Source organism: Ixodes scapularis, unplaced genomic scaffold (genome assembly GCF_016920785.2).
Source record: "Ixodes scapularis isolate PalLabHiFi unplaced genomic scaffold, ASM1692078v2 PGA_scaffold2__306_contigs__length_199485367, whole genome shotgun sequence".
Classification (NCBI taxonomy): Eukaryota; Metazoa; Arthropoda; class Arachnida; order Ixodida; family Ixodidae; genus Ixodes; species Ixodes scapularis.
This window is the reverse complement of record NW_024609857.1, coordinates 74,323,253-74,332,155: the sequence shown is the minus strand read 5'-3', so window position 1 is coordinate 74,332,155 and position 8,903 is coordinate 74,323,253.

Here is an 8,903-nt window from a genome sequence, read left to right as displayed (position 1 = left end):
TTACGGACCCAAATTATTGGGGTCCGTAATGACGGACTGTCATATGGAATGCTAAAGAGATTACTGTGGAAGACAACAAATCCCATACGGCGAAACTTTAATCTGACCTTCCGAAACCGAGAAACGTGTTATACTATAGGCTTGCGAGAAAACTAAGAGATCTTAAGATGGCACTCACCTGAAAATCTGACGCATGCGTCCACGGCAAGTTTGTCCGACAGTACGACGGAGAAGATGGGGCGCGTCTTGTACAACTCCAAGATCTTCGTGCAGACCTTGCGAACTGCCAGCGCTGCTGCGATGCTGCCCCAAGAAATGAAACGCGTGTTGGAAGAAGTTAGTGCCGTGACGGTTAGGTAGAAAAGTGTTCGCTAATAAATTTGAACAACTTTAATTTTTACTGTGGCACATAAATGGCGGAAGCAAGGGAAGAAAGCTGTAAAACAGCTGACGAAGCACTTTGCTCCCTTGTAGTTTCATATAGCACATATATAACATCAAATTATACGCAGCAAGGGCTTAGAAACTCAGCAGAGCACATACAACGAAATAAACTGGCTTTGCTAAATCATACTTTCATTTATATTTTATTCATTAAGTTTTTTTTTGTTTTTTTTTATGATCGAAGTTGTGTCGATGTCAATGTTTAGAAGAGCATTCAGCTTACGCTTCTTATTGCCGGAAGTTGGGTTTACGCAAATTTTATAGTATTGACACGCGTTGATTTTCTCTATGTTCATTCAGGCTTTGCCGGTATTAATTTTTAACGTTTTTCAATCGCTGACGTGAAACAAAAGGAAACAGAACAAAAATAAACTAACCACATTGCGTGTCATTTAGCACCAAACGAATGTGAGGTTAAAATGAATATCGTGATTTACTGGTATTGTCGAAAATTTCGAAACCCGTCTGTAGTGGTGGTTGACACTGCGACACACTGATCACACCTAAACATAAAGGCTGTGTAAGGAATAAAGAGACGTAAACTAAGAAGTGTCAAAGCACTTGCGTGAATGTAGCAATTGCTTTTCGTTGTGGTGATTGATATCTGTGGTCACGAACGCTTAGTCAAATAATCCCTCACGATGCTTAAACAAGAAATGCTGTAAACGAGTCTTCATTGGAATTGACCCTGGATTTAAACAAAATTTAAAAAAAAAGCTTTCTGCGAGTTTGACCTCAAGTTGTATTTTGGCTTTTTTACTTAAATGGTAACTCAGGGCAAAAGTCAAACCAATATAAATAAGTGATATCAATTCACGCAGACTAAATACGAGCACTGTCAAAATAATACACTAGTGGCAAACCGCGATTCACACTAAAACCGATATTCAAGTCTTAGGGGGTGCTTAAGCTTCGCCTCTTAAGAGTGGAAAGCAATAGCGTTGTCTTGCCCCGTTCGGATCGCCTTCTCATTTGCCGTGCAAGCGTGCATGGCCTTCAACCGAAGAGTCGTGGGTTCGAATGTCGCCTAAAATTGTCCAAATTTTTCTTTGAGGAGAATTAATTACTTTATGAAGTGAAATCGCTTGCGACATGTGGCGATTTTTAATTCACATTCATGTTTCAATCACTTTCATTCCACGCGCGACGTCACGTTTCACGTGAGCGTTGTGAGTTGCTTAAAGGGAAGCTACGGAGCTTCTTGGAAAAAATGAGTTAGAAGTGAATTCTAGTGTATTTTTACCCCGTGAACCCGATTACCCAAACCATTTGCTGCGTAAGTATTGTTAAACGCGAGAAAAACGCGAAAGACAGTCGCTGTCCGTGACGTCATCGACGGCTCTTTTGGCTGCCCAAGGCTAGGGGGGCGGGGCTTCAGCCCTATTTTGAAATTGCTCTTGTGGCTCTCCGGCGCGTCGCATTGAAATATAGTTTTGATATCTGTTATTCTAAAGGCCAAATGAACGCAATTCAAGCGCTTTTTCTCAAATGTAGAAGTGCCCCATCTTCCCTTTAAATTACCGCGCGAGGTGCGTGTGGCTGCAACGTTATGACCCTATCGACCAATCAGGATTTTCAAGTCATGCCACTGCCGTTGGCTTTTCTGCGGCACGAGCACATTAAAGTGCCCCTGAAAAGACAAAAAAAAAAGTTTTTATACAGTCTGGTAAGGATTAATACTTTATACAGCCCGTAAAAAACTAATATTAGGCCAAAAAAAATTAGAGCAATATTGAAGGCTCGAGACGGCGATTTAGTCGGTAGTCGTCCACCTCTTTTCCCCTTGTTTTCTCTCGGGATTTCGGGCGCGTGGAGGAGAGGTGGATGGGCTTGGCCATCACGTTGAGGTGGAGAGAGTGTATGACCATCTAGTTGAGGGGGAAAGAGCGTATGACCATTCCGTGACGTCATAGACATTGCGCGCAGAATTTAAAATAAATCTCGCGCCGTCCATATTGCTCTAAATTTTTTTTTCTTTCGCGTAATGTTTTTTTTTTTGTCACACATGACCCAACCAAATTGTTTAAAAAAAAATTTTTTTTTTTTTTTTAGAAAAAAAAAAGTCTTTATCTCTATCGCGTTAAAATGTTATCACCAGCTTCTCAGCGGGCATTAAGCGTGCTGGCCGTTTGTAAAGCGACCTTGTGCCCTGATGCCATATTCGTACTCAAGGATGTTACTTGTTCGTTTTGCCCCTTCTTTCGCCGTGTTTTTCTGTTGCGTTTTTGGCCGTCTTAGCGGGCGATTTTGCTTGTCACGTTATGTTTTAGCGGCCGTAGAATGTAAGGGCTTCTCAGCGATCGCGCACGAAAATTATTGACTCCCTGCTCGCTCAAGCGCTTCGTGGTGTCGAAGGCGACGTTCACTGCCGGCCATAGTTTAGTTCGTTGCTGCTCAGCGCGAGCTTACGATTAGCTTCCACAACGGTTCTGCAACGTGCATTGCGCCCCACCAAGATTGTGGTTCTTCCAAAGAAGAGAGGGGGGGCTCGAAAATCGGCCTGCATTCATCGCGGTGAACTAGCTTTTCGGCCAGAAACTTTATGAATGTGTATTAATATTTGTTACAGATGTTTGATATCTACAAAGAAAACAGTTAAACACCCGTAGCATCTAACATGACTGATCGGAATTGCCTCCTCCCCCCCCCCCCCCGGCCCCCCTCTTGCTACTACAAGTCTTCCCACTCAATTTTAATCGAAATAGTGGTTAATTTATTCCAAGCGCCATTCAATTTAATTCGAGCGCCATTCAATTTAATCCAAAATATGTACATGCACGTTTTTGTCTTCCGCGGTCGTGTTTCGTTTACACTTTTGGTAAATTAGAATAATTTTTTATGCACTTAGATTTTGTTCGGAACTACTGATATTTTGATCACTAGTTCGATCACGTGGAGTTACTACTTCCCTGATTGACATGTTGATTACTCTTTTGGTAACCTCGAGTTATTAGGGGCGCACTCGACTTTACGTTAGATGAATTAACGTTTAGTCTACTTTCTCATTACTTCGAATTGTTTTTATACAGTTCATGATGTAGGCACGATTGCAGTTTGTGATTACTCTTTTTATTACTTATCGCTTTTATTCACGCCGCTGACTTAAAATGGCTTCCACCTCAAATTACTTCAACCTCTTAATAACAAAATTTACATAATAAATGTGCAACAAATATTTATATTACACTCTCGATTGTTTCGAAGAATTCTTGACAAAAATATAATGTCGTAGAAGCTCATTTTACGTGAAGAAAGGTAGTAAACGCAGGCGAGCTGGTGGATCACATCCATAGTAACCCTAAGATGTAGGAATAAAAAAAAAAAAAAAAGCGGACAGAACAACGGCGTCTCCAACACAGCTTCGTTGTTCTGTCCGTTTTTTTTTTTTTTTTTTTTTTTATTGTTTTTCCGTTTTAGGGCTACTATGGGTCTCATTTGATGTTCTGATTACGTATTGGTTATATAGACGTTATTTTCGAATTTTGTATGACCGCTATGACCGCACTGTTTATTATGATCATGCAAGACTTTTGCAACGATGTGGTTGCCCTACGCTAAGATCGAGGAGGCTTAAACGTACTCTAATTTTTCGACACAAGTGCTTGCATAGTTTAATTGATTGTTCGAACATCACGTCATCTGAACATCTGTACGTATTTATGTGCTGCGAGTAATATTGAGAGAGACTCCCACTTTCTCGGTTGCATAAATTAACCTAACCAGTCCTGTGAACCGCATACAACATTTCTATAACACATTCAGCACCACCAGTATGGACATCTTCAACTCAGACATTAAGCTTTTTAGGTCTTCTCCGACTCATATTTAACTATTTATTGGATGTGTAAAAAGATACTTGGAGTGAGCTCTGTGCTAGTTATTTTGAATTTATATTCCTTATTCGTGCTCTAGTTTTATCACTACTACGTTCGTTATTTTACACCTTCGTAGCTAGTTTTCATGAGCCACATAGAATACTGTATAACGACATTATGAGCGGGTGTCGACATCTCAAATGTGTAATATTTTTTGTGCATCATAATTAAGGCAATCTCGCTGTTCATGACCACATAAAATGAATGGATGATAATGATGATGATGATGATAGCTATTATTGACACAAACAACTTTATAGAAGCAAAATTTTCGTTACTCAGTCGATTACATACACACTGTTTGGTGGGAATAGCGCAAAAAAAGACGTAGGACGAGGTCGAAGAAACACACAGACAGGGCGCTGACTTAAAACTAAAAGTTTATTGCTCTGCAAAAAGAGAAATAAACATAGAAAGGAGAAAGGCGAGAGAACAAACAAATCAAACCAATGACATACGGCATCACCCACGCCCACGCGCCGTCACACGAGCCTGCCACAGTTTCTTACAAAATCTACCTCGTCATTTGCAAGGGCAACGGAAGGAGCGCTCACACACTTGTCAGCTCCGATAGACGCCATAAAATACGCTTCGTGTATCTTCCTCGCAGTCTTGCTTTTGTGACGAGACAAAATCTTTATATCATGAAATGATGGCGTGCAGCCACTCCCATCACAATGGACCGCTAGGTTCCCTGAGGGCAAGGAACGCAAAGAAAGCGAATGTTCCCTTGCCCTTACGTTTACACAACGCCCAGTCTGACCAATATACACCCTGCCGCAGGACAGGGGGATCTGGTACACGACCCCGCTTGCACAAGCGACGTACGGGGTGCGATGTTTGACGTCGCACTGAACGGAAGGGCGTCCCTCTCTACTCACAGCAGCACAAAGGTGTGACAGCTCAGATGGGGCCGAGAAGACGACAGACACCTAAAACCTACCGGCAACGCGCTTAATTCGGTGGGACAAGGCATGGATATACGGGAGTACGACAGGTCTGGTGGATGGCCTTTGTTTTTTCTCAGGAGTGTGCCCCCTAAACATTCTAACAAGGGACTCAGCAACACCCACCACAACCGCCGAAGGGAAGCCCGCAGAGGCAAGCCTTTCAACCTGAGTCACAAAATTTAACCCACACCTATGGTGGCAGGATTTTAACAAGGACGCCCTGAGGCACGACCCAGCAATGGCCCTTTTCACCAATTTTGAGTGTGCCGAGTCATAAGGAAGTTATCCCTTCTTTGATCTGGGATCATGCTTTGCTGCGACTACATGCAATTATTATCGACAGAAGGTGACTTCATATAAGTTCAGCTAAGATTTGGATGACTCCTTTGATGAATCCGTGTTACTATTCTCCCGACTGACTTTAAGTGAACACAATTAACTGAGTTTGACTTTATATTGGTCTAATGGACATAAGCCTCACTCCCATTATTATTTCGAGGTTTATACAACCAAGTGATTTATTCTCAGCTCAGTTACCATCATGATCACTCTTTTGGTTACTTCGACTTACTATTAACCCAGTGGAGTTTGATTCGGCATAATTGACATCTTGATGACTTGATTACTTTGACCTGTTCCACCAATTAATTTGTTATGAGCTTTATTGATGCAATGATTAGTATTTTGACTCCTTCCAGTTGCTAATAACTCAGTATACCTTATGTCTACTAATTGACAGTGGTGTCTCTCCTGATTACTTGGAGCTAAGCCACCCGTTCATCCGTTATTAGCTCAATTAACAATATTATTACTTTTTTTATTACTTCAAGTTACTTTTGACCAGAAAGACTTTAATAACGCTTAATTGACATTATGATAAGTCTTGATTACTTCGAGCTAATATTCAACCAAATTATTTATTATGGGCTATTATGATTACTGTTCTGACTTCTTTGAGCTACTATTGACAAATCGAACTTTAGTTCGGCCTAATTGACATTTTGCGGACTATCGATTACTCAGAGTGACGTACTATATGACCAGTTCTTCTATGAGGAACTCAATTCACATTATTATTACTCTCTTGAATACATCGAGTTACTTTTAAAGCAGTTGACTTTAATTCGGCCTAACTGACATTGTGATGACCGCTTTTACTACTTTAACATAATATTTCAACCAATTGATTAATTATGAGCCCAATATACATGATGATTACTCTTTCGATCACTTTGAGTTACTATTGACCTAATAAACTTTAATTCAGCAAAATTAACATTTTGAGAACTCTCCTGATTACTTCGAGTTATTATACTACAAATTGATCTATTGTGAGCTCAAATCACTTTAATATTGCGGTTTTGATAACTTCGAGTTACTTTTGGCCCAATGGACATTAATTCGGACTACATGACATTTTGATTACTCTTTTGATTACTTTGGGTTGATATACAACCCATTCATTTATTACAAGCCTAGTTGACATTATGATTAATCTTTTTATTACTTTGGGGTACCATTGACCCAATTATATTGACTTTAATTCGGCCTAATATGCATCTTAAAGGGGAGCTGAAGCGCTGCTTGAAAAAATATTAGTTACGGGTGAATTCTGGCGTATTTTTATTCAGTGACTCTGAATATCACGTTCATTTTCCACGAAGATGTAACCTGACGCGAGAAAACACGAAGAACCTCAGACCGGTTGTGACGTAATACTAGGATCTTTGGGCCGCCAAGCACGTGTCGCTTGTGTGGGCAGCGCGTGCAATTGCAAGCTTGCCAAGTGCATTTCTCCGCACCGACGCCCGTCGTGACGTCCTTTTCTGACCTTTCTGAAAATAGCGAGTGCGCGTGCATAGCTCTGACAGGCGCTGAAGATGCGCGAGAGCAGGGATTCCGAAAACGCTTAGTATAATTTACGATAAGGAAAGAGGGACATTGAATACAAACAGACAAGACAAGAAAAAGCCTGTCTTGTCTGTTTGTCTTCAATGCCCCTCTTTCCTTATCGTAAATTAGAAACCAACACGCTCAACCATCTACAGTATGACGACAAGCCCCGGGAAAGAGAGGCTTCAGCCGTACTTTAAAAATTAACTTCTGCAGCGCTCTGTGCATTAAATTGAAAAACAATCTCGATATTCGTGATTCTGGAGGCAAATGAAGACCATTTACGCGCTGTTCCTCAAATACAGAACCGCTTCAGTTTTCCTTTAATGACTATTTTGTTTAGTTTGAGGTATACCACCAATTGATCTATTGTAAGCAAATTTCACTGTAATATTACTCTTTTGATTACTTCGAGTTACTTTTAACCCGATAGACTTCAATGCAGCCTACGTAGCATCGTGATGACGCTTTTGATTACTTTATTTTGATATTCAACCAAATGATTCATTATGAGGCTAGATGACATTATGATTACTCTTTTTATTACTCTGAATTGCTACTGACCGAGTAGACCTTAATTCGGCATAATCGACATTTTGGTGATTTTCTTGATTACTTCGAGTTATTATACCACGAATTAATATGTTATGAGCTCAAATCACACGATTATTACTCTTGATTACTTCGAGTTACTGTTGATCCAATAAACTTCAATTCGACCTAATTGACATTATAAAAATTCCTTTTTATTCCTTTGACCTAATATTCATCCAACTGATGTATTATGATTGACTTTTAGTTCAATGTAATCAAAAGAGTCATTACAGTGTGAATTAGGTCCAGTGCGTGAAAAATAACTCGAACTAATCGAAAGAGTAATAATAATGTGAACTGAGCTCATAATTACAACAATTGGCGCTGACTTACAATAATCGGCGGTGACTTCAATTACCCAGCTATGAACTGGACCGACTTCTCTATTAGCACTACTTGTTGCGATGTCACTGAATTCAGAAAATGTATAGGTGTAATAGAATCGCAAAACCTTTCTCAGTGTCTCTCAAGCAACATGAACCAACGCTATTCTTGTTGTTGTTGTTGTTTTTTTTTTGCAAGCGATCCTACTTGTATCGTTTCATGCAATACACTGGAATTACTTTGTGATTACAAAATTAATTTTATTGAGACTTGTTTATAGCCAGAAAAGTGAAGGTTCTCCAAAAAAAAAAAAAAACATAATACAACTATCACAAGGCAGACTCCCAGAACATTTTGTCACATTTTCAAATGCTTGCAACTGATATTTTTGCTAATTTTGAGAACTCCGTTGAATTTGATTGGGCAGTCCTGAAGAGAAATATCTACGTTCCCATAAATAAATATGCACCGAAGTTGATGTCCAAAAAGAGCAGTAAAAATTCTTGGTTTACGAACTATCTTACAAATCTGTTAAATAGGAAACATCGTCTCGTCAGAAAGGCAAAGCTCGAGCATTTACCTGATTCATGGGATCATTATCTTGAATGTGCCAAGGTATATAAAGGCGAGATAAAGAAATGTAAGAAGTTATTTTGAGCGCGATCTTTTGAATGTGCTAAAAGATAATCCCAAAAAAAGTTTGGCGGACTATAGCACCCAAAAACGCATCGAAGTTACCAAAACTAACAAATAACAGCGGGAACGAACTAGCGTGTGATAAAACAAGAATTTATTTTGAATGAATATTTCGGCTCTGTCTTTA